General features: G+C 44.9%; 1 pseudogene; it reads left to right on the top strand.

Moving 5' to 3' along the window:
• Positions 1-26,708, top strand: part of LOC111154282 — a 94,176-nt pseudogene extending 67,468 nt beyond the window's left edge.
• Positions 26,709-27,436: the final 728 nt, after the last annotated feature.

Genomic DNA, 27,436 nt, shown 5'->3' with positions numbered 1-27,436 from the left:
CAACTTGCTACATCTCAAATAGTTTCTCAAGTCCTTAAGAATTACATGATTTTTGCTGTCACGTTGTATTATGTATAATAAGTGAGCATCTGGGACCTAAAAGCTACCAAAAAACTGACAGCTCAGAATGAGGGAAAAGCACAGGATTAAAGTAATCCCACCCAGGGAGGTGTCAGCTGGGGTGGAAACAGTCTTCTAAAAGCAGGACATGGGGCAGAGGTGTGTGATCTGGGGTAGACTCCATGAGTCAGGCAGGTATCAAAGGTTGGATTAAGTCACTGGTTCAGAATCCAGGGAGAAAGGCATTGAGTGGGGGGCAGGAGGACCAAAAGAACATGCAACACAGGCACGAACTGCTGGGACACACTGAATAATAAGCCCAGTGTACCAATAAGGAAGTCCCTGATGACCAGAAGCACCCCTTGGCTTGAGCCCAGACACTGGGACCCACCTGAGGCCATGTCAGGAAATGGCCCCTGTTAGAACAGATTGCATTCTCCAGAGAAGGCACTTTCAGACCCAAAAAACAAAGTAAACCATTCCATAGCATTGACAGTTACTTACTGACAAGGGAACGGAGACCGTGTCGACAAACAACACTGAGGCCACGTAGTCACTCCCCGCCAATTACAGACCTGAATCCCCAGCTTTTAGAGTCATTATCTAAAAATGGCACCATCTGTGTGTCAGGCCTCTGTACTGGTTATCTGAAGTGGTGCCACCTGTGAAGCACTTCAGGGAAGATGAGAACAAGCCTTCCCTCCTTCTGGTCTGGGCATGTGTCAACTTCCATGGGCCCTGGAACACAGCCCCAAACAAGATGGAGGGCCAGAGATGGAGTCAGTGTTGTCAGAACTCCTCCAGTCCCTGAGCAAGCCTGGCTGAGAGTCCGACAGAGGAGAGGAATGAAAGCCCCTCACTGGAGAAGAGGTGCTGTGATATTTTGCTCACTGGCTCTCCCCAGAGACCGATTCACAGGATGATCTTTCTGGACAGTTCTTCTCCAGGAACCATAGGACAGGAGTGGAAGAACCAATCGTAGATTGGTAATGCTGGAATAAATCTTAGGGGCAATCTCACCGTGTCCTCTCATCAGACAGACTGGTAAGAGAAAACAGAAACCTAGAGAGGTTAGTAACATGTCCAAGCTCACAATGGGACTCAGTGTCTGAAGCAGGGCTTCAGCCAGGCACCTTTTCCTTGATGCCACGCTTGCCTGTTAATCATTGTGGGTTCACGAGCCTGAGCACTCAGCACTTAGCGGACAAGCAACACCGCAGAGTTCAGTGCTAAATTGCACGGACAGGCTTTAAGTGCTGGAAGAGTCGAGAAGATAAATGAGTAAGAGGTAATTAGAGAAGACTCGCGGAGGAGGTTCGGTCCCATGTAGGCCATGAGGGATGAGGAGGAGTGGTGAGACTTTCTAAGCAATTCCAAATCGAATCAGCATCTCTAACCTCCTCCTCATCAAGACAAGGACCTTCAACACTGTAACATCTTCCCAAAGTTCCCCCACTTCCCATCTTCCCAATATTTGTCTAATATATTATTTGCAAGGGTTTCAAAATACAGAGAAGAATTAGCTTACTATTTTTTTTTACACTTTTCTTTCTCTAATTTTATTACTCAGAAAGAGGAAGCACTGGCTAACCAATTAAATTTGGTGGTGGCGGATAGCTCACTATTTTTGACAGTCAATCCAATACATTTTGTTTTGTTTTAAAGATTATTTATTTGAGAGAGAGAGATAGAGTGAGAGAGCATGAGAGGGGAGGTCAAGAAGGAGAAGCAGACTTCCCATGGAGCCAGGAGTCTGATATGGGATTCAATCCCAGGACTCCGGCATCATGACCCGAGCAGAAGGCAGTCACTCAACCAACTGAGCCACCCAGGCACCCCAGTCCAATACGTTTTAACAATCTATTCACCACTGCTTCCCGATTCCATACCTCTGGTTTCATTTTCTTCTCTGTGAAGTACGTATCGTTCAGTGGCTCTTTCAGTAAGGGCTCTGAGAGTCAACACTCCCAGCCCTGTGTTCTGCCAATGCCTACTTTACCCTCAGTCCTGAGCAATGCTTTACCTGGGGAAGGACTCCTTCCAGCATGTACCCTTAGTGCTGACACGGCTGCTGTCCACGTGATGGCTGTTTGTTTCTGGGTAGCAGATCTTTTCTTGCTGCTTGCTTTTCTACAATAAGTGGGTTTTTTTGTTTTCTTTTTCACTTTCACAGAGTCCTGTTTGGAAGCTAATTGCCACCTAGTTAGTCACTTAGTTAGAAGCTCAAGAGCGTGAGCTTCTTGAGGATAGAGCCTGAGATCTCTTTGCCTACAGGCCTCAAGCACACGGTGCCTGGCACATAATGAACATTTCAGTGTGTGCTGAAAAAAAATTAATGAGTCAAACATGGGAATTGGAACAGTTATGAAGGTAGCAAGAGATCAAAGTAATGAAATATTTATGAAACCAGAACTTCAAGGAGGATGCTTTGAGTAACAGAATCTAGTGTTCCAGGGAAAACAAGACTGCAAGAAATAAAATGAATGTGCGCTTCTTGGAGACATGGCTAATTCTAGGTCTGGGGCCAGGAAATACAAGACCAGCATGGACTCTCTCTGGTCAGAAAGCAAAAAGTGCTGAAAGATTAAGTGAGTCTATGTCATAAGAACGCAGAGACTGGTATAAAAGGGCTCCCACTGGCCACATTTGTGTGGATTTGAGCATTAAAAAGAATAATGAAGGCTATGGGTTAGAAAACAGAATAAAGGAAAAAGAAGTCTTGGATTTGTACTGGTATTGAACAAAAAAGGAACAGGGAAAGCTTTCTTTTACATAATAACACCAGCCAATAAGTGTAGAAAGAACTAGAAAATGGCCACGTTGCTGCCATCAATGCAATAACTGGTCGAGGCTGGCATAATCAAAGCATACTAAAACCACTTAGTGAAAAGGTGTCAGGAATGGGATATTTGCATGGTCTCAAAATACTTGTTTATTACAAGTGGGAAAAAGACAGTTTTATAAGGGAGAAATTTGGCAGACAACAATATATAGTTACCAAATGAATAATGGGATAAAATTGACTTATACCTCCTGGTGTGATGCAACTAGAAGAACATAACATTATTTATATGATAGTCTTGCCAAAACACACAACAAAACAACATTTAACCTGAATCTAAACTTGAGGAACCAGATAAGTCCAGAATGAGAAACAATCTATAAGACAATTGGTCTGAACTCTTTGAAAATGTCAGTGATCATGAAATTCCACAAAAGAGGATGGAACATTCTAGAGTATAGATTAAGGGAGTTTGGAAAAACAAAATAATCAAAGACAGTTCATGAAATGTATTTGAATTCTGGATTTAAAAACCAAGACAACAACAAAATTTCAAAAAGCATTTTGGGGGACAATTTAGGGTTTTGAATATGAACTGTTTATTAAACAATCTTATGGAATCAGTGTTAAATTCCTTGGGAACAATAATGTATTCTTTTTGCATTCTTTTGTAGTATTGTAGTGAATAACCTTTTTCAAGGAGATACCTGCTTAAGTACTTAGAATGAAACATTTTGGTGAAATGTCATGAATAATACAAGCTTCTATCAAATTGCTCTGGCAAAACACACACACACACACACACACACACACACGGACCTACAAATGCAGCAAAATGTTAGTTATTTGGTAAGGTGAGGTGAAGGGTATATAGACTCAATGTATATGGTTCATTGTATTATTCTTTCATTTTTAAAAAAGATTTTATTTATTTACTCATAAGAGACAGAGAGAGACAGAGAAAAGAGAGACAGAGGGAGAAGCAAGCTGCCCACAGAGCAGCTACTCAGTCCCAGAACCCTGGGAACACAACCTGAGCTGAAGGCAGATGCTTAACCGACTGAACCACCCAGGTGCCCTCTTCCAGTTTTTCTATGGGTTTGAAAACCCAAAATAAAAAGAAGGGAATAAAGAAAAGAAGGGAGGGAAGAAGGAAAGAAGGAAGGATGGAAGGAAGGAAGGAAGGAAGGGAGGGAGGAGAGGAAAGAAGGAAAGAAGGAAGGGAGGGAGGGAGGGAGAGGAAAATCCTGGAGGAAAAGCCAAGTGGTGACAATGAAGAGGGCATCTGCCAAGCTTCAAGGGGTCGTTGAATTGGAATGGCAGAGAGAAATCAGTTGCCACAGGTCAATGAGGGAACAGATTAAAAAGAAGTAATAACTGTCAATAAAAATGGAGCTGGAGAAATAAGAACCAAAGGAATATCAGGACCACACACAATTTTTTGGCTATTTTTTATAGGAGAGTTGTGTAATGGTTTGACGTAGAGGCATCGAGGGAAATGAAGTGGCTGATGGACTGCGGAATGGCGGGATGTGCCATGTCAGGAGAACATGTGCGCAGAAGTCCCTGAAACCTTCTTCCACTGGGACTGATGGCTGGAAGCCCGTGGCCTCTCCCCAGCTGCCTGCCCCTAAAACTCCACCCTGGTATGTCCTCTGTAGATGTGGAGGGGTCATTGCTCGTGCCCCTGAGGCCACCATACGCAGAGTAACCACCACCCCATCTTCTGCAGACTTCTACAGGGCTTCATCTAATGCTTGTTTATTAATAATTCCCTGAAGAGGTGGCTTATACCAGAGATTCACGGAGGGGCCCCTAATCCCCATTTCACCTTCCTGGTTCTTCTTTTCTCCAAGGCAGCCATGAGTCTCAGCAGAGGGTTCCCAGCACCATATCCTTCATGCCAATTCTTCCATTTCTACAACTGGGAGTTGTGATGGAAAGTCGGAAGCAGAGGGCATGAAGGCAGGTTGAAAATGGAGGCAAGCATATCTCTGGGGGGACTTTGTGATTTAAGGCCTGTTGTCATCTTCCAGGATGCTTTCTAGAGGCTTCTGATGACACAATAGGTTTTATGGAGAGATTTACCTTGAGGAAAGAATAAAGATTGGACCAGGAGATTTTTAAATTAAACTTTTAATACTTACCCAAAGTAATATATGTAATGATATGTGTATATTATTTTATAAGTCGAGTATTATTAATAAACTTGTGATATAAAAAATAATATTCTCTTCCTTTCCTTTCTACTCCTGAATTTCCATCATTTATCAGCTGCTTCTGGTATTTACAGTTGTATTTCTAAATAATATGCTTATACTAATACTTCTTGCATAATTTTACTTATTTTCTGTTCATTTCCTTCCATTGAAGATAAGCATTTAGTGATTAGATTATCACTGCCCCCATCCCATCCACGTGAACAAACGCACGCCAAATCCACTGTTCGTCTTTGTATCGTCCCCAAATAGCTACATCCCAACTTCTGGTTAAATCAGTAGTCATTGTCTATTTTTTCTTTATTGCATTACTTTAATAAGCACTTACATAATGCTTACTATGTGCTCGGTTCTCAGTACTCTATAAATATTAATTTTAAGTCCTTATTAGAACAGAAGTATTATTAGCAACTAAACCATAAGGTTTACTATGATGACATTTCATTTCCTGTATGATGTTTTGCTTCATAATTTTTCCAAGAAAATCTATTCCCTTCCTTATTAGAATTCTTTGTCTTTCTATTCCACTTTGCAGGGGACTTTCTCAGCTTTACCTTTCTTCTGTCTATGGATTATTTCAAACCAGTGCTGTCATAATTTTGATTTCCATGTTGTTCTGTTTCTTTTTTATGGCATTCTGATCTTATTTGGTAAATTCAATATTTTCTCATATGTCTCTGAAGATATTAAGGCTTTGTTAGCCCTGTTGCAAAGTTTTCTTTGCTCCCTGCCTTGTATCTGGGTGTGTGTGTGTGTGTGTGTGTGTGTGTGTGTGTGTGTGTGTGTGTTTGATTGTTTTGGGCTCTTTATGTTAAAAGATTTCATCAAATGTCTGGTGGTCTTTGGCTGTTAAGACTTAAGAGTAGATTACCAAAATGTTGATTTGAAGTCCTCTGTGTATGGGAAGGGCTTAACTAATAGTGGGCCTCAACCAGTCATTGTCTTGTTCTCCTTTCCAATATTTGTATCCAGGTATTTCTTCTTGGGCCAGTTACCTTTCCTGAAGATGATTCCACCAGTCTCCTGCCTGGGGACCATTTTGTGGGGAGATTTTCATTTAATTCCCCCCCTGGTCCCTCCTGTGTTCTGCTAATGTGGGTTTGTTGGGGCGGGAGATGGTAACCTGCTGTGGGTGGGGGGAGGCAGGATGCCCAAATATATGTGGGAAGGGGTCTCAATATACCTTATAAAAATTTGCAGCCAAGGCTCCTGTTCCCAGCTTGCCCCTCTGCTTGCAGAGAACCTGGTGCTTTTCTATTGACCCTGAGTTTCTGTAGTTATAATCCCTGCTTCTTGTGGCTTGCCCTAGTTCAGTCTTCAGAGGAGGAGATGTTCCTGTCTCCATGAACGGCCTTTAACTCCATGAGAATTGTTTTCAGATCGATCGGATCCTCAAAGTAAGCAAGCACAGAATTTGATGAATTAGTTCATTTGGAAATAAACTCATGATGACTTCAAACCCACTCTAGAAAATCTTCTAGTACCTTCCTCCCACATACCATGAGGCCCTCGTGAGGAGCAGGTTAAACACAGCTGGGGTTTAATTCAGTCCTGAGCCTCAGGACAGTTTTCCTGAGGAAAATGTACATCCCCAAGCAGGGGTTTCCTTACAGAGGACAGAAACTATACCCCCTCCCCCGCCCCGTTCTTCCACAGAACGCCAGACTTCGGAGGCTTCCCTCAAGCAGGATTTTAGAAATCGCAGTCTCATTACCTCAGAAATCTGTGCCAAGATGAGGTTTTTGCTCTTTTCTCAGCTGGGACCCAACTATGAAGCTCTGCTCTGTGGGAACCATGGTCTCACCCATTGTCTGGCCCCTCTTCTCTCCCTCACAATCTCCTTTTCCTGTATAAATTGGTGAAGGGGGCTAATTTGCATTTATTCAAGGTCAGCAGATACTAAGGTAAAGATCAAAAGTGGCCTGTTTGAGGGGCACCTGGGTAGTTCAGTCCATTGAGCATCTGACTCTTGATCTCAGCTCAGGTCTTAATCCTATTTAAAAAGCCTACTTAAAAAACAAACAAACAGGGGCATCTGGGTAGCTCAGTGGGTTAAAGCCTCTGCCTTCAGCTCAGGTCATGATCCCAGGGTCCTGGGATCGAGCCCCACATCAGGCTCTCTGCTCTGCAGGGAGCCAGCTTCCTCCTCTCTCTGCCTACTTGTGATCTCTGTCAAATAAATAAATAAAAATCTAAAAAAAAAAAAAAGAAAAATTAAATTAAATTAAAAGTGGCCTATTTGAATATTAAAGGATGTTTACTATAGAGGTTTTGTAATGGCAAAACTGCAACACCAAAAACAGAACCTAACCATCCATCCATGGGGCACAGACTAAATGAATTAGTGCACAGTGGCAAACCGGACAGCCATCTATAGTGAAACAAAGTGCAAAAATCAAAGCCCAGAACAGAATTCAGAAGAATACACACACATGCACATATACACAAACCTTGTATATGCACAATAAAGTCCTAAAAGCACACAACCAGAAAGGTAACAATGTGACTTCCGGGGTGCGGGTGGGCACGGATGACATAGCTAGTCAGAAGATCTACCTTTTACTTTATACACTTCAAAATTTTTGTTTCCAAAAACACACACTACTTTTTACCATTTAATTTTTTTTTCATTTTTAAAAACTGCAATAAAATACATGCAACATAAAATTTACTTTCTCAAACTTTTTTAAAAAATAGGTTCAAATTTCTTCTAAAAGTGTTACTTGAATGGAAATCTGATATCACTGAACATCATTGTTTTCACTAAAAAGAAAGTAAATGCAGTGCCCACAAAGAGAACAGACTATGTAGGAACAGCTGGAACCTGGTACCCTGGGTGGCAGGCCTGGGGCAGTTAAGTGGGTTATCCAAGCAAAGGCAAGGACTCCGGGGGAGACAGCACCAGCATGGAACCCAGCATGGAACCAGCATGGAGCACAGCATGGAGCACAGCATGGAACCCAGCACGCAGCGCAGCATGGAACCCAGCACGGAGCACATAAGGAACCCAACACAGAGCACAGCATGAAGCACAGCACGGAGCACAGCAAGGAGCCCAACACGGAGCATAGCATGGAGCACAGCATGGAACCCGGCATGGAACCCAGTGTGGAGCACAGCATGGAACCTGTCATGGAGCACAGCATGGAGCATAGCATGGAATCTGCACGGAACCTGGCATGGAACCCCGCATGGATCCCAGCATAGAGCACAGCATGGGACCCCGCATAGAACCCCACATGGAACCCCGCATGGAACCCAGCATGGAGCACAGCATACCAAGCTATGGGCGGGCCAGTTGCTCACAAAGTTTGTAGCACCTGATTGTTCAGAGGGTGGGAGAGTGTGAATTCCAATTTCACTCTTGTAAGAGTCTATGCCAGGTAGCCTGGGTTTAGATGGCTGTTTTGTTGCTGACCAGTTGTGTGCCCCGGGGCAGGATACTCAACTTCTCAGGCCTCCCATTTGCTTATCTAAAATGGGAATAAAGGTAATACAAATTGCCCAGGCTGTTAAAAGGATGGAAAGAATCCATATACATGACGGACCGGCGCATAGCAAGCTCCATGTACCTCTCAGGGGTTGTCTTCCCATCATTACATGGATCATGAGGATGATGATGATGATTAGATGCTTCCTGTTTTAAAAAATCTTTACTTCAGACAACATATGCACTCAAATGGGTAACATCATATTTCAACAGCCCAATATGCGCTACCATGTTTATTCGTTCTAAGACACACAAAAATAGCTTCTTCTACCAAGATATCTGATTAAGATAAATTTAACAGAATAAATTACTTCTCACTTTACATTATCAGGTAGATGGGTTTTCTAAAGCTTATACTAATATAATTATTCAGGATACAATGACCGGCCCTATAGAGTGAAGATTTGATAAGGAAAGAACATTATGGTTTCTATAAATCCAGAACACTACAGTTGAGCAGCATGCTTAAAATAATTGTGACACTGTACCTGAACCATGTCTATCCTGATCACGATTACATCGTCACCACTTTCAACAGTGCCTGGTACCTACAGTTGGTACCTACAGTGAACTTGACAGAGTTTGGCTGGAGACAAGAGGAATGAGTTCATCTGATCCTCAAAAAAACCCCAAATGACATCTGAGTCAGCATCAGCCCCAAAGCTCACAGCAAGAAGAGGGAAGGTCCAGGCCCACAGTTCTGCCTGTGTTCCCAGGGAAGAGCGGCCTGACATTCTGGGCCCACGGTGCGCAGCGCCATGCCTGGAAGTTTCTTGGATTCCCCAAGAGTGAGGTCAGCCTGCTTGGGGAACATCTCTGGCTTGTGGGAACTTGACCTGAGGTAGCAGAACCTCCTGGTGTTGAGTCACAGGCCTTTGGCACACCTGTCTTGGTTTGGTGGCCATAACCGGAGCTCCAAGTTACCAAAGGAACAAAAAATCCTTGGAAAATCAAATAAATGCAGATCCTTATTCTTTCCTAAACCCAGAATCCAGCTTTTGTGCAGCTCCATGCGGCTCTAAGTAAATGACAGAAGGAAAGCAGGAACCAGTTGGCAAACTCAACTATAGCTGAGCAAACTGAGCAAACCTCAACTATAGCTCAAGAACATGCAGTGAGGATCCCATTATCACCCACAGCGCTGGTCAAGATGCCTTACATGTCACCAGAAACACAGGAAAATTGCCATTTTAGATAGTAAGTGCCAAACAATCTGAAATTATTGTCCAGATTCTTGGCAACAGTTGACAATTTCAAATGTTTCAGATTGCTATGGAAACAGAACCAAAAGAACAGTAATTGTCCATAATTTCTTACCCTGAAACTCAAACCCAGCTCTGATTTCCATAATTATCTAGACATAGTTCTAAAAGGTGCTCATAAAACCCAAGGATCTTGTTCTGCCCAAGGCAAAGTCAAGTCTGAATAATCCCTCTGGATACCTGCCTGCCTCCAGTGCCTCAGCTTGTTCTCGGGACTCCCGTCCGGGAGAGGAAAATGCACTCATTGTGCTGCACAAGACACTGGAATGGAGAGGAAGGATTGCATCACAGGTCAGAGCCAGGGGAGCCTCACACTCCCAGACAGACCTTGCATTGTGTGCGAGCGGTTCTTAAAAGGCGTGAGGGACAAGCCAGCAAGTCTGTGCCTTTCAGACTGAGGGTCCTATGTCACCTAGCCCTGTGCTCCGTCACTGAATGCTGGCCTGAAAGTCAGAAGAAGAACGGCACTCCCAAGGCTCTCTCTCCTCTCCTCCAGAGCCATCGATGTCACCTCATGGCTCACCATCTCCCTGGATTCCTGTGATAAGGCGAATCCGGTATTGTTCTGTCAGAAAATAAGTGAGAGTCTAGGTCTGGAATGTTCCTTGGTCAGAGAATTCAGGGTCTTCCCTCTGGCACCTGCTAAGCCTCCTACCGTGGCTGTTTCTGTCTACTAACTCAGGGCCTCAGATCTTTGCCCTGAGGGTAAAACCACTCTCCTCTGATCCCATGCTCTCCCTTTCCTGTCTTCCCAACCAAGTGTCCGGAAGTGGAGGGCAGTACTAGCTCTGTGCCTCCTCTCCTCCAATGCACTCCTAGACCACAGGATTTTCATTCCCCAGGGCTGCACTGAAATTACCCATGATAATGAGGGTGACTTACTAAGGAAGGCTGGGGAAGAACCCATTGAACTTCTTGGTGAGCACTCTTTTTTTCACCTTTATGTAATAATTCAGATTGTTAATGACTCCTTGCTTTGAAAGTCCCTTTCCATTTAGTTTTTCCACTTCTATTTCTCCTTCTCCCTCTGACACTGGTTCTGTTTCATCTGCTGATTCTTTTTCTTCCATTTATCTCCCCCTATGTTACAGTTCCCTTAGGTTCCATGCTTGGTCTTCCTCTTCAGGTCCTCCAGATACATCCTGGATAATATCATCCATGCCCAAGGTTTTCTCTACCACAAGGCAGCTTTGCCAATGACAGACAATCTCTATCTATGATCTTTCCCAGCTCTACACTCACTAGTCACCTGCCTATAGGAGGTTTCCCCTTAGATATTGTACATACTCAACAGAAGCAATGACATGTTCAAGGCTAAATGTTCTCTTTCCCACAATGCTCTTCTTCGAACGTCCCCTTTTCCTTGTTTATGGTAATAGTAGTCAAGTCATAACCCTGGAAGTCCTTTTTGACTCCTCCACCAAATTTATCTACCTCTTATCTATCCCAAACTGATCACCAACTCGACTTCCTAAAGCAGTGAACTGAGCCCTCCATAACTGTCTCCGTTCCAGTCTTCCCAATTTCTCACTAATGACTACAGTTGTGTCCTGGAAGCTTTCTCCTCATACCATCTGACTTCTTCTAGTCTATATTGCCAAAAGAATTTGATTTCTAAAAATACACATTGGTTTAATGTTACTGTTGGCTTTAAATTACTCAGGGGCTCACCTCTATTTTCAGTATATAGGTCAAAGTTCTTAGCATGCCTATCAAGACCTTCATGATTTGGCCCTTACTACTTTTCTGATCTCATGCCTCAACGTCCCCAAATGCATCTGCATTCCATCCCAACAAAACCTATCTTTGTGGCTTTCAACATGCCCTCCAAATGGTGTCTGTGACCAGTTCCTCTTGGCCAATGACTCAGCTTAAGCATCACTTCCTCCAAGAAGACTTTCTTTTGACCCCCCTCCAAGATGAGGTAGTGGTCCTTTTTCTTTTTCTTTTCCAGCTTTATTGAGATATACTTGAAAGATGACATTGTGTAAGTTGAAGGTGCACATGTTGATTTGATACACTCATACATCGCAAAATGACTACCAGCATAGTATTAGCTAAAACCTTCCTCATGAATTCTAATTACCATTTATTTTTTTGTGGTGAGAACATTTAAGATCAACTCTCTTAGCAACTTTCAAGTATATAATACAGTATCATTAGTTATAATCACCATTCTGTATACATTAGATCCCAGAACTTACTCATCTTATAACTGGAAGTTCGTATTCTTTGACTGACACCTCCCCATTTTCCCCACCCTCAACCCTGGTAACCACCATTCTGGTCTCTGTTTCTGCAAGTTTGGTTTTTTGTAGATTCCACATGTAAGTGAGATCATACAGTGACTGCCTTATCTCACCGGTAGCTGCCTTTCTTAGATACTAGACACCCTGTCCTCATCCATGTTACTGGATATTCACCCTACACTGCCATCATGGTCTGGACTTTCTTCCTCCACTAGAGTATGAGCAACTTGAGGACAGGAATTGTATTCTGTCTGTCCGGCTGTCCACCACTGCCTAGCCCAGTGCTTGGCACAAAGTGGTATGGAGTAAACCTTTACTGAAGACAGGAGCAAACAAAATAAATATGGAGAAGTATCAGTAACTGAGACCAAAAAGGACAGCAGTCCTAGACACTCTAAGAAAAAACAAATAGAAGATTCTACAGAAGGTGTGTTTAGAGAGTGTAAATCAAGCTACTAGATGTGGTGATCGAGTTCATTACATAAAGAGACTATATATCAGATTGCAATGATAGCTACATGCATTGGCTCTCATTCCATACACAGTTAAACCTTAGCGTAAAAACCAGGCTGGCACTGTGGTAGCAGGTAAAAAAAATCAATAATTCTGCCCTCCCCACCTGCGCCTAATTCATGCAATTTACCATTGATTATGTCCATACCTCCTCACTATAGCCCAGGCATTACCCTAAGTGCTTCATAAGCATATGCATTCAATCCTCGTAAAAGCCCCGTATGGCTGATGTTATTCCCATTGTACAGAGAAAACGAAGATTCGTGAAGGTTAGGTAATTTGCTCACGATCAGACAGTATGTGGTAGAACAAGGATTTAATCCAAAGCATCTTCAATGATATACTTTCCCTGTTCTTAATCATTATACTCTAACAACAACACAAAATTAGCTTGAAAATCACTTGTAGTCCATTCAGATATTTGGTTATTGGGGCCTCCATAGAATCCTAACAGTATATAGGAAGTTTGTTTCCACTCTCCTTTTATTCAGAGTGCTATTAGCATGGGGAGGAGGATTTGTAATAAAAATTGATCCAAGAAAATATAGAAGTTTTGCAAGTGAGCATTCATGTTTCAAAGCCATGAAAGTATGGCTATTAATGTGATTTATCACCCTTTTCTGGTCTTTGGAGCCTAGAGAATGGGGGAGAGGGAATGGTTTTGAGAGGTAAGAATTTTACCTTGAGCAAATGCTGTGCTTTGGGTGAGCTCTGCCTCTTCATTTTCACAAGGGCGATGACACTCAGAAATGGCAGCATGAATACGATGGGGATTCAAGAGGCCACTTGCTACTTGGGGCAGCCAAGTGATTCAAGGTGTTCAGAAAAGTAAATCTGTATCCCATCGAAGTGTTCTTTAACAAATGTATTCTGCAGGGGGAAAGAAGATTTAGTGCAGTGTTCACTTTGAGAATATAGATGGAGCCTGAGAGATCAAAAGAAAAAGAAAAGGCAGCTACTTTCCAGTGTGGTTCCAGGAAGCCTTTCCAGAACCCCTAGGGAGGGAAAAATTTGTACTGCCCTGGAAAACTGGATGTTGTCTACAGCATACCCGGCCCCGCGATCTGGTTCTGATTCCATGGGAACTATCTGACATTGCACAGCATGTAGGTAACTGACAGCAGTGCAAGACAGTTCTTGTCCAGAGAATTGTCTGGTGGAAGAATGCCCCTCTTCTTTGTGGAAAAACCAGTTTCCCCCATTTGCACATTCATTTCAGTATTCCTTTACTCTTCCTCCTCCTCCTCCTCCTCCTCCTCCTCCTCCTCCTCCTTCTTCTTCTCCTTCTCTTTCTTCTTCTTTTTTTCTTTATCTTATTCCTTCCTAGCTCTAACAGCCTGGTTTTCCCATTAGGAGTAAAATAAAATCCTTGACATAAGATCATGTTTACATCCTCTTGAGAATACTTCCTTTTAGTACCTTTTTGAATTTATCTTCATGACCCAGAATTCACCAGGGAGGCCATGCCTCTGATTCTGCCCCTTCCCCCTTGACCCAGTTCCAAACTGAGCTCCTAAGCATGGAAGTTCCCAAGTGCCAAGTCTCAGATTGTGAGTCTTGTGCTTGGGAACAGATACTGTCCACCTTCAGCCACAGGCTGACAAATGGCTCCCTCTGATGTCCCATTCAAAAGGCAAGGTTTAAAGCAATGCTCAGAAAGGTATAACATTTTCATCAGCTTTATTAAAGTGTAATTTATAAACAATAAAAGTCATCACCAAAATGACTTAAAAGTGTGCTGCTTGATGAATTTTGACAATTATGTATCATTGCCGACCATCGCCACAATCAAGATATAGAACATTTCTATCCCCTCAAAAAGTCCCCTTGTGCCCCTTTACATTCCATCCCTTCTCCTGCCTGTATGTAGCTCCTGGCAGCCATGGATTTTCTTTCTTTCACCATTAGATTGGCCTTTTCTAGAACATTCTATAAACAGTATCACACAACATTTAGTCCTTTGTGTCTTATGTCTTTCACTTAGCTAATGCTCTTAAGATTCCTTCACCTACATTCATAGTTCATTCCTTTTTATTACTGAGCGATATTCTATTGCATGGCTTCACCATGACACGCTTTTCCAGTCCCCAGCAGATGGACATTTGGATTTTTTCTAGTTTGGGGTTTTTATGAACAATTGTAAGTGGAGACACTGGGTCATATATACACTGGATAAGTGTAGTTTTAGTTTTAATAGAAACTTCCAAACTTTCCCAAAGGGGTTATACCATTTTATATTCCCACCTAGAGTACAGGAGAGTTCTAGTCGCTCCACACCCTCACCAACACCTGGTATTGTCAATCTTTTTAATTTTAGCCTTTCTGGTGGATGCGTTGTGTTATCTCATTATAGTTGCAATTTGCATTTCCCTGATGATTAACAGTGCTGAGTGTTTTCTCGTATCTTTATCTGGCATCTGTACATCTTCTAGGGGGAGATTTCTAGTTAGATTTTCTGCCCGTGTTTTAATCAAGTTGTTTATCTTCTTATTGCTGAGTTTTTAATGTGCTTTATGTATTCTGAATACAAGTCCCTTATGAGATGTGTGTCTTGCAGATATGTTCTCCCAGTCTGCGGCATGAGAAAGCCATTACATTCTGACAAATAAGAATTTTCTAATTCAAAACCCCTGCAAATGCAAACCAGCCCATCACGTCTAGTCCACGGACGTCTGGAGAGCTGCAGCCAGCCTAATGGGGGAGAGAAATAAACGATGTGAAGTGCCAGAACCTCGCCTCAAAAGAAGTTGCTCTTGGCTTTCACCCCATCCCCCACCCCTTGATTTTCCTGCTTTTTATGTATTGCAGTTATTTTCCTTCTTCTGTTACTTGCTTCCTTTCTTTCCTTTCCTTTTTTTTTTTTTTTAAGATTTTTATTTATTTATTTGTCAGAGAGAGAGAGCACAAGCAGGGGAGCGGCAGGCAGAGGGAGAGGGAGAAACAGGCTCCCTGCTGAGCAGGGAGCCCAGTGTGGGACTTGATCCCAGGACTTTGGGATCATGACCCAAGCTGAAGGCAGCTGCCTAATGGTCTGAGCCACGCAGGTGTCCCTATTCTTGCTTTCTGTAGTTATTGTAATTGTAGGCAGAAACGTGCATATAGAACATCCTCATCTGTCTCTCTCCCTGCACAAATGTGTATCGTAGCTTCTGTGTTTCCTACTGAGCCCAAAGTATAGTCTCACAAACTACAAAGTTATTCATGTGGAAATTGTTCCTAATTGCTCCCAGTGCAACCTCTGGATGTTACACCTTTATTCTTCTAGGGACGGCCTTCTTCTCTCCTGGTGGCTTTTTGGACAAGACTGGAAGGATATAAGGGTAAAGACACAGACACCCTGGAAATAGCATGGGTTGCGCTGTGAGAAACCCCATTAGAGCCCCATAAACGGAAAGCGAAAAGCCTTTCTCTTGGGAGCTGCTGTCTCCCCTGAGCTCTTGCTTCATTAGTCTCTGCTTAAGCTTAGTGTGTGTTTTCATGCATAATGCAACCTTCTTCACGCTTCTAACATGCTATCATCACCTTCTGGAACAGTCCATGTAGGTCAGATCTGCCTTAGTCCCTGTTAGTGGCACTTGGAGGACAGCTGCACTGCTCAGGAGGAGAGCCCAGGAGCCTTGTTCTGAGACTCTCCTTAGCCTGTACCTGAGATACTAGAAAGGACTGGAAGTTGTTCTCTGGTATTTATGAACGACCTTATGAAAAAGTATCCATTAATAGCCTGTTTATTTTTAACCATCATATTAAAGATTCCAGCAGAAAAATACAAGATCAAACCCCCCAAGGTTTGAATGCCTGCTTCCTAGCTAGAGTTTCAGGACTGCTTAGAAGCCTAAAGCCACCAAATCCCACGGTATTAATATCCTAGGAAAGCGTGGAGGACACTGGTCCCCGGGGGATCCCTTCTTGGGTTTGAAGGCATTTTGTACTCTATCAGGCGAAAGGAAACACACATTAGCCGAATACAGGCAGACTGCTCAGATGCTATAAAAGATTCCCAGTAGAGCTCCTTAAAGCTTTTCTGACTGATCTTCGACTTCAAGTTTCTGCCCAAGCAGTCGGCCCTGGAAGCCGATATGTTCGAATGGGGCTGACAGCTGGCCAGGATCAAACCAGCCCGGACCTTTGACAGATCTCTTGCACAGGCTGAGGCGAGTCAGGGGGTCCAGGCTCCAAGTGTCTAAACCCTCGGCCCAGGGATTCCTGGGACTCCTGGGCAGGTCAGAGCCTCAGGGATGGGCAGCCAGAATCAAAGGGGATTCATTTTTCCTCTGCTGACTATGATACTGCCATTGCTGATACTATCTAAACATTTAAGCCAATATTTAAGTAAAAATCAGCATTAAACTCAAAGAGTAGGATTTTGTTTATATGCCTAGAAATGTCATTACCAAAGAAGATACAGTGACCTGACCTTCTCGCTCATCTCTGTGTCTATAGGCTCCTGACGGATTGTAGATCTACTCGCTTCATAAAGTCCTTAACGTTCAGGGGGCTCTGGGCTCAAAATCAATGGGACCTAAGTCTGCCGAGAAAGAGGACCTGGGAACAGACCCTCAGAGGGCATGCAAAAGTCTGCCTTCTGCCTTCCACACCAGGTTAAGATGGAGATGTGTCAGCAGTTCTGAAAACCTCTGCCCTAAGGGACTTCAGACAGGAACAGAAAATGTAAGGGACTTTGGACACTGTTACCAGCAGAAGTCTGGGAAATGACTAGGTCAGGTGTTTGCTAAGCTATTCAATGAGGCTACATAAGCAGTAAGAAGAGGTTCATAGGGTTTTAGTGTCACTGAGGTTTCCAGGGTAAATTAAAGAAAGCAGTGAAGTAAGAGCAGTGGATTTAAAAATTAACCTGTGTGTGAATGTACTGTGTTTGGAACAGGAATTAAAAAGCAAACAAGGATTAATTGATTCCCCTCCTCCCCCAGAAGCAGGACTCCGGCATTTCGGGAGCGAAATTGATTGGTTGGGAATACACTCTGCTGGGTAATTAAACAAGGAGGCCGATCAATACTCAGTAGCTGGGATTTAGATACCCACTGACAAGCTAACAGAGGAATCCAGAAGGGAACAGGAGAATTGCTATTTGGCTCAGACAAGGTTGGAGCTTAAGGTTTCTAAGTTAAATAAATAAATAAATAAATAAATAAATAAAAGTGCCCTACTCCCCCGCAAAAAAAAAAAAAAAAAAAAAAAAAGTGCCTTGCTTTAAAAACTCCTTTGATTTAGTATGAGCCCGAGCAAAACTAAGGCTCCCCATTCAGAGCATTTCTCTTAGTGGCAGGTGACAGATGTAAAGGGCCCAATTTGTGATTACATGGTTCACTTCTGCAGCTGCAATTAAGCTGCCTGTTATGTTTACGCAGCTAAATAAAAATTACAACCAAGTTACTTATTAGCTACCTTGAACCTGCTTCCCTAAGAGCTCGAGGGTTAGTGAGAGAGCCCGCTGGAATGGTCTGCCTTGCTATCTGCTGCAGTTTTAAGTCAGCTGGGTTGTGGGCCTCCTGTGTGTGTCTGACCCACCAGAGCTGCCCAGAGCTGCCTCAAGCATAATCAGATGAGGGGCCCACCGGTCACCTGCCAGGATGCTCGGTTCCTAACCAGGGATACGGGATCTAACTCTCCTACAAATAAGTGCTGGGCCCTGGACCCTTCAACATCCACCCCTGAAGGTGGAAGATGTCAGGCAAAGGACAAGAGCAGAAGCAGAGGAGCTTTTCTTCAAAGCACTTGGAGCCTGTTATGGGGGAGGGTTTAGGGCACAGACATGACCGAAGCTGTCCCATCTGCTACTGTTTCTTGTCGACCTTGGGGTCCTCTGGGAAGAGGGGGATTGGGAGGAAAATCTAGGGGCACCAGCTCACAATTGGCCCAGTGACCCAGAGCCACCTCTCAGCCACTCATTTGGGATTTCACTCTCTCTCTCTCTCTTTTTTTCTGATTTCAGGAAAGGATCTCATACAGTCATTCACACTGAAGTATAAAGGTCTAAGAAGATCTATCAGCCTATTCAAGGATATTTACATTTTACCTGGAAGCTAAACTTTGAGCAAGAAGAATTAAAATATAGAAATGGGAGCAGACTTCTCCATCTCTCCTCCTGTCCCCACCGCCCCCCGTCTGTGGTTTTTCATGCCTCAAAGGCGGATGAGGCTTTCAGGTTCTGCCTGCACATCTCACATAATCTTAAGAAATTTCTGTTCCAAAGTCTCTTCCTCTGGTCAGTTTCTTCTTCATACATGACTTTCCAAAGCCCAGGCTGTACTGTCACCTATCAGGGGGCCAGAAGCCCCACGCCAAGTTAAGTTCACTGGGCACAGAAAGGTCTCCAAGGCACCTTCTGAATCTGTCAAAGCCAATTTGAAAACAGGAGTCTGAGGCCAAATGGGAAAGTTGAGGGGCGCACACAGAGAACAGACTGAGCCTCAGCCTGAAGGCAGTTCATTACTAATCCAGTGAGTGGCTCCAAACAAGCCAGACCACAGGGATGTTGGCCAAGAGCACAAGGAAAGTTCTCTCTTTACTCAAGTCTGTAGCCTGCCCTAGAACAAAGGAGCAAAGGTTCCTCAAAACATAAACACAGCTGACTCTCTGGAGGAAAAAAGAGTCTCTCTTTTTTATCTGTAAAAACCAGATCCCGTGGGGACCAGGCCCGGGAATCTGCATTTGTGAAAGGCTCCCCAGGAGAGTCGATGGTCTAAATTAAAGTGATGACAAACAAAAACGCCAAAGTAGGGCACTTTTTGTTAGCTTTTGTCCTATGGTGTTGTGAACATCAACAATAAGGAATATGATATTTATCTTATTTATTGATTTAGTTTTTAAAACAGCAGAAAGATGCTGAGATAGGAGACCATGCTCATCAAGGCAGCTTCAATGCCCACAAAAGACCTGTTGTTTTCATACTCAAAGGGTCACCAACGGTCAACAGCAACAAGTCCAAGGCAAATATGGTCATGGCTTCGCTTTACTTTGCCTTTCCCTCCATGCATAAAAAGCCCTTTTACCCAAGGTAAATTATAGGGCAGAAGGCCCTTTTGTTTCTGCCTGGGGGCTGCTCTTGGGGTGAAACAGAAGGTCCCAAGCAGCCGGGAGGATCTGAGACGTCTACGAGCTGGAGAGTGAACTTTGGGCACACCTGCGGACCCCACAAAGAACTGTCCTGGGACATGGGAAAGGCCAACTCTGGTGGACAGAGAAGCTGTGTCTGGCTCACCATGGAGCCCATGTCAGCACCCGGGGGACTAGGGACTTAGAATTAACAGAATACCACCAGCTGGGGGACTGGGCTGAAAGTTACACTCACAGTCTCGGAAGCTAGAAGTCTGAGCTCAGAGTGCCAGTGCGGTTGGCTGGAGGCCCTCTTGTGGATCTTGAACTTCTTGTATCCTTAGTGATGGCAGGGATGAGAGAACTCTCTGGAGTCTCTTGGACAAGGGCACTAATCCCTTTCCCAGGGGCCCTACCCTCAGGACCTGATAGCTTCCCAAGGCCCCACCTTATATCATCCCCTTCGGGTGGGGGTGGGGGAGTTTGGATTTCAACACACGAATGGGAGTGGGAGACAAACCTTCAGGCTATTCGCTTTCCAGGCCAACCTTCCAATCTCACAGTCACCCAGCCTTTGAGTACTGGATGAAATTGGATGAAAAGAGAACTCAACTTGGGGTCTGAAAACATGGGTCTGTATTCTGACCCGGACACTTCTTGGCCACAGAGACAAGGCGAAGTCTCTGTGCTTCTGTTTCCGAGAACTGCCCAATCCTCCCTCCCGGCTCTAGCGGGGCAGTAAGGAGCCGAAGGAGGTGTATTCTGTGTCTATCTCCAAGGCCATCAGCTCATGTTCTTGACACTCCCTCCCGCTTGCCGCCACATTCTACCAGTCACCAAATCTTGCTGATTCTGATCTCCTTGGGGTGCCTCCCAGACATTCTTGATTTTCTCCTTTCATCAGGACCACCACCGTCCTATCCTCCGTGTTCAAGCTGATCGGAACCACTGGTGGCTCACTGTGACAGTATTCAGGCTCCGAGCCTTCTGGCAGTCTTCGGTGGTTGGAGGGAGCAAGCGCCCTAAGCCTCCTCTCCCTCTACCTGTCGACCAGGTGGCCCGTTACAATGGAAGCAAGTCTCAGACCGAATCCTGACTCGAAGAGACACTTACCAGGCCGCAGGAACAAATACCAGACCACCTGTTTTTTAAGCTGGGCAGAGCCCCAGCTCTCCATCTTTTCACTCGGAGCAGATGTGACAAGAAGCTAGCAGCAAGATACGGTTAATTGGTCCGATGACAGGATTCTCCTTAAGCAGATGGACACAGGATTTAGCGGAATTCTCAGAGTTGGAGGCCATTCCAAAGGATTTGAGCTGCTTAGACTCAGCTCCTGCAAAGGCAAAGCTGCCTGTATGGCTTGTCTAACCGATCCAACACACATGGCTTATTCCACCAATGAAAAGAGACCGTCTAACATCCTGATGCTAATTAATACACCTTCTGATGCTCACTGGAAATAAATATAATGAAGTGGAAGCATCAGCCTCTGCAATATAATAGAAATACTCCTAAATAGCCCAAGATACCTAGGAAACTTCAAATATTACATATTAAATAACTGTGCCTAGGGTAGCAATTAAACACACTTATACACACATCATCGCCTCATTGTTTAAAGAGTTCCTTTTTAAAAATTAAAGATAATATAATAGTGCCATGCCCAGACTTTCACTTCTTAGCAAATTGTCCTTCCTTCCTTTTGAACATGTTCCACAAGCATGAATGCGTTTCTCCCCTTCCTCTGACCTCAAGTGAGGCCTGACTCTCTGTTATAGTCCTTTATCCCATAAATGATGCAATATGACCTTCCCATTCATTTATTCAGCAAACACTTGAGCTCCTAAGACAATAAAAATCCTGTAAGGTGGGAGGGGAGGGGCCACATAAAACCACGCCCTGACTTCCTGCAGCGCCCAATCTGGCCAAGGGGCAGGCGTCGGAGCTGACAAGGATGACACAGGACGGCAGATTCACTGACAGAGCAGTGCACAGGGTACCCCGGAAGCACAAAGGAGGCATTCATGGGCGGGAGAGTGTCTGAGGAAACTTCCTTCCAGAGGAGTATTATAATAACTGGATGGAACCTTGGAGAATGAGTGAAGGGCAAGGCTGTACCTTTCAGGCAGAGAAGACACAAACACACACAAACACGGGCACACACACACTCACACACTCCAATAATACAGCTAATAATAGCTAAGCCCAATTACATTCCTCCCCCTCTTCCATGCAGCCTTTTGGCGTATCACCTACCTCATTTCACTTAGTCCCCAAATAATACTCAGAGGTAGATACAATTATTATCTCCATTTTACAGATGAAAGAGTGAGGCTTCAAGCATTTAAATCACCTGCAGAAGGGCATACAGCTAGGAAGTGGTGGTAGAGCTGGGATTTGAACCCAAAGCTTTCTGATTCCTAAGACATCATATTATTCTCTGTTCAGGAACTACCTGCCAGCAATTTAGTGGGTGTGAGACTGAAGTCGAAGATGGAAGGTGAGGGGCGCCTGGGTGGCTCAGTGGGTTAAAGCCTCTGCCTTCAGCTCAGGTCATGATCCCAGGGTCCTGGGATCGAGCCCCACATCGGGCTCTCTGCTCAGCGGGGAGCCTGTTTCTCCAGCTCTCTTTCTGCCTGCCTCTCTGCCTACTTGTGATCTCTGTCAAATAAATAAAATCTTAAAAAAAAAAAAAAAAAAGACGGAAGGTGTAACCAAGCTGGAGACGTAAGGCCAGAACAAAGGTTCATGATGTATTTTCTCACCCAGAGTGGAACTATCCAAGTCAGCTCCGTGTCTCTGTTTCTACTGCAGAGTTAAACACAGCAAAGAGACTCCGCAGAATTGAGTGACAGGATTCAGGGGGAAAGAATTTCTGGAATAGATCCTTGCACCAGCCGCTTGGTAGATCCACTCCTCCTTTGCAAAATGAACTGGTTTGCCTTTAAAAACAGGGCCTTTGGCGTGCCCAACATCAACAGTTATTTGAGTGTCTTCCATGGTGTCTGTGCTGAGACGGACAGTGGGGATTCAGCTGGGAACAAAAGAGACAAGGTCCCTTCTGTTAGCTTAAAACAACCTTCTCCTAATCTGACCTCCCTGGTTCTTGAAAAATGCCAGGGAAATACCAGCCACCAGCGGCAGTGGCTCTCCCTGCGGGCACCCCCAGAGGGACGCCCTACGTTGCATAGTCCCAGCATCCCGTGCCTGGCCCACACACCCCCCACCCCCAATCTTCGCCAACTCCTTCGCCAACTCCTCTGCCAACTCCTCCATCATGACTGCTAGATCCCTGCCCCCAGCATGCCCAGGACAGTCACTCTCTGGCCACCAAGAGCTCATCCAGGGACCATCCTCTGACTTTCTAAGGTGGTTGCCACCAGGAAGCACCTGCTGATTGGGCCTGGCCGCCCAGAGCACTGTGTGCTTTGGCCTAAGAGCTCAGCCTTGGGCAAGGTGGCAGGATTTTTCCCCTAAAAAGAAGGCAACTCTATTCAAACTCTATTCTGCAGGAATGCCCACTGTGCCAAAAAGGAACAGGAAAAAAAAAGGGGGGATTTATAAGCAGAGCATTTTGTAAGCATTTAGTAGTCAGACCTCATTGTCTTTCTTATGCTGAACCCCAAACAGGCTGAATATGAAGATTGACAAAATCCTCCCGATTGTGTGGGAACAAAGGTGGGCGGGGGGAAGGAAGGCCCCTAAAGGCTGGGTGTCCTTCCTTCCCCACAGCGTGGCTGGGCCAAATGAGAGCTATGACCTGAGCACTCAGACAGAAGGCGGACGGAGGCCGCTTGAGAGGGCCTTTCATGGCTGTCGTAGGACCGCTCTGACCCAAGGCTCAGGTTTCCATGGAGAATGGCCGTCTCCTCAGCCCACCCTCAAGGAGCAGCTAGCTGAGCTGGCTGAGGCCTCAGACCCCACAATGGGCTCCTGTCGGTGTCCCCCGCCCATCTCCAGGCCTCCCTTACAGATGTGACCTTGTCCCCAAGTGTCCCACTCCTGCTCCTCCCCCAGGCTAAGTCAACTGTCCGTGCAGGTGGCTCCCTCCCAGGGCTTCTGGGGCAGACGACGTCGTATAACCTCTGCACCAGCATCTCCCAGCCTCAGATCTGAGACTCAAGCTCTGCTCCATGGGGCTGTGCTGAGGATGACTTGATCCCGAGCTGTCCGCTTAGACGAGACACATTGCCAGATTTGGAGCACAAGGTGTATCCCTGGTGGGTGCTTGTGACGCCTTCCCCGGGGCCTCTCCCCTTCTCCCCGACTCTGGGCCCTAGCGACCTGGTGCCCTTAGCCAACGCACAGCAGACTTTCTGTAAGGGGTCAGAGAGTGAATACTTCAGGCTTTGTTGCTCTCATCCAATCCTCGTCACATATTCCTTTTACTTTTTAATCCTTTAAAAATAAATAAAGCATTCTTAGCAGGGCTATCATCCAGCTTTGGCTGTAGTTCACCAACACCTTTGTGCTGTTATACTGGCCTTTCTCCAGGATGATGATGATCTCCTCGAATGTCTCTGACATTCAAACAACCTGCTCCTAGGTGGTGGCTTCGCCTGGGTTAGGACAATGTCATGACCCCACAAGCAAACAACTGCCATCATAATTAACCAAGAGAGACACTTAGCCAAGAGGGAACAAGATCTGCCACCAAACACTTCTTAAATGAGAATTCCTTATCAAAACAGATAGGCTTAGCAACTTATAAAACAACAGTATTCAACAGCAACCACCACACTAATCATGGTTACTAACAGTTGAGGACCTACTATGCGCCAAATTCCGTGTGCTTAATTCACATGAGTTTTCTGCTTTGATTCCTATGGTTGCACTCTGCTGTAGAAACCAATGCAATCCAGGGGTTGGCTGAGGTCATTGTGTCATTGGAGATTTGAAATAAAGTTGGCTTAATGTCCCATCTTAAATTCTGGGGGAAGGCCAAGATTCTGGCAAATTCTCGGGCAAGTTCCAGCTTGTCCTGAAGGCATTACTGGCTCCCGTTTCCACTGTCTGTCTCCTCCCACTGCTCTCCTCTTTCCCCCATCCGCTGTGGCCCAAGATCTGGGACATGGCTCTTTCTGTGATTTCCTTCCAAACACATTCATCCACTTTGTGTTGAAGCTTTGTGTTGAAGCCCACTTCACTGTAGGATTAACACAATGGAGAGATTTGGCCTTGAAACAGTATAATGTCAAAACTACCTGTATCCAAAAAATCCAGCATGAGTCACCTCGTTTTCAAATCTTTTGTCCACTTCATCAAATATCAGTGGTTTCCCATTGGCCCTATTTCTCCAATTCTGTTCCCTCTCAAGACATTCTACATTTGATTTTCCTGCTAGGATAAATCCAGTTCTCCAGGTTTTTGTACAATCATATGAATCTATTTTTCTGCCTAACTTCCAATCTTTGCTGTGGTTGCTTAGTTGTTGTCTAGGCACAGTGGACATCATTGCTGACTCTGGAAAGATGCTAATAAGTATTAACGTACCTCTTCCTCAGTAAGAGGTTACCCTGCCTGATTACAAGTTTGGGAAGCAACCCTTTAAATTTCCTTAGAAAGTCTTGTACAAACTGAAATTGAATATGACCATCCAGTTTGGCAATTCAAAACCTCTAATACAGAGCCCGGAGTCAGAAACCATTTCCTCGGGGCGCCTGGGTGGCTCAGTGGGTTAAGCCGCTGCCTTCGGCTCCGGTCGTGATCTCGGGGTCCTGGGATCGAGTCCCGCATCGGGCTCTCTGCTCGGCAGGAAGCCTGCTTCCCTCTCTCTCTCTGCCTACCTCTCCGTCTACTTGTGATCTCTCTCTGTCAAATAAATAAATAACATTAAAAAAAAAAAAAAAAGAAACCATTTCCTCAAAGCACCTGTATTTTTTCCTGGATGAAAGTTTAACCCATGAATGTGAACAAAGACACATGCAAATAATCAATGTCTCTTCATAGATATGTAGAGGGGCTTTCAGACCCTTCAAAGCACAGAATTTCAAAACCAAATCACAAACTTTCTAGGAAGCTGAGGACAGCTGCTGAAAATGGTGAGTTTACGCTCTTCTAGCGCCTTCTCAAGAAAGCCTGTCTACCCATATGTCTCCTCACTCAAGAGTGACCTGGGATCCACCTCAAGTCAGAAATCTTCTTTGGCCTTCTGGGCAGATTATGGCACGGTCATTATCTAGGGCCACCAAGAAACCAGTACAGAGGCAAAACCGTGACAATAACCAGTCATTTTTTTCTGAACAGAAGATAAATTTCTTTGCCCAAGCAATAATTTTTCTAGCTTCTGTGTGCAAGTCTTCCATTCGGAGAATTGTCACAGCGTTGGCACCAGAGAAAGGGAGAACCATCTGGCCCCTCTTATGCTCCTTGGCTGGAATTCCTGAGGTCATTGTTACTCTCCTTTGGGAGGTCAACCACAAAGGCATTCCCTAGTGAACGAGAACAATAGGAGGTAGGTAATAACTTGGAGCTGGTAATGGGCGGAAACATGTGAGCATTTAAAATCCTCCTTTTGCATATCCAGCCCCACAGCTGTACAGTCCCAGTGCCAGGACTTAGGACGCCTGGGCGGTAGGAAATCTGGTCATTGTCTGGCAGTAGGGGGACTGCAGTGTTTACATAAAGGTTTCTGAATCAGATGCTCTCTAAGCGGATGGTTCTCGGCCCATATGGAAGTTCTATGACCTATATTTAAAGGGGCAACTGTTTTCCCAGTAGGGGAAGAGAAGAATAGATTCCTGCAAGGAAGTGAGGGGCAGAAAGGACAGCTTTGGAGTAAATGCTTTGGAGTGGCTAGATCCTCAGGGGCGGGGTGTCTACAAATAAATTGGTTTAGAACCTTGGTAATTAGCCATGTCAGAAAAAACCGCCACAGAGATGGCCTTTCATAGTACGCATGCGTGGTATGGTTTTTAGGTGGCAGTTCTATTTTCCTTAAACCCGTTGTGTGAACCCGTTGTGTTTCTTGACAGCCAGGGTCCCAGCAACACAGAAATGAAGCGTCTCCTTGTAGCAGCCAGTGTGGACTCGTTTTTCATTTTCTTTGATGAGGTTTGCCTGTGTGCTTTGCAGGAGTAGTGGGGCTTCGCTCTGGAGCGGACTCAGGGCTCCAGGCAAGAGTAGTAACTAGCTGATCCCATCTGCGGGGGTGCGGGAGGTTCCGCTCTATTCAACATCCCCCCCCCCCACAGGGGTTCAAGCACCGATATGAGGTGTCACTCCCCCGTCACCAGGGTGGCAACTTTTTCAAAGAGAAATTGGCAAAGAGGAAACTCACTCTTCTGGAACACAATTCTGGAACATGGACCCCCCCACCCTGCCAATTGAACGCTTCTTTGGTGATTTCGGGGCTACTTCTACTCGTGAGATTAAATTACGTGCATTTCCTTCCTCCCTGCTCATTGACCGTGTTTGTGAAACAAGTCCTTAGGAAGTCATTATGGCCATGGGGCAGGGGCAGGAAGCTTGGCCACAGCTGTAGATAGTAATAGTTCAGGCTAGGAAACAGGCTGGAAGAGCCAAGATTGGGAGCATATCTCTGTGGAGCATTCCAGAATGTGCCAGCCTGGCACTATGAACATGATGTCATGAGTCCTCCGCACAACCCCTCAAACCCACGCACAAGTTCAAGGACACCCAGGAATAAAGACTGAGGGTACAGAATTCCAGTCCCCTTTCTGGACACATAAAAAAGATGCACCTTTCCCAAGTTTATTATAAAAGCAATTGCCAGTCCCTCCATTCTCAGAAAGGTTATAAGGGACCAGACGGTACTTACAGAGGACAAACAAATATTTTGCAGACAT

The sequence above is a fragment of the Enhydra lutris genome, unplaced genomic scaffold, assembly GCF_002288905.1.
Source record: "Enhydra lutris kenyoni isolate GAN:26980312 unplaced genomic scaffold, ASM228890v2 scaffoldscaffold36, whole genome shotgun sequence".
NCBI lineage: Eukaryota > Metazoa > Chordata > Mammalia > Carnivora > Mustelidae > Enhydra > Enhydra lutris.
Note: the sequence above shows the minus strand (reverse complement) of the source record. Positions and strands in the feature narration are given on the sequence as shown.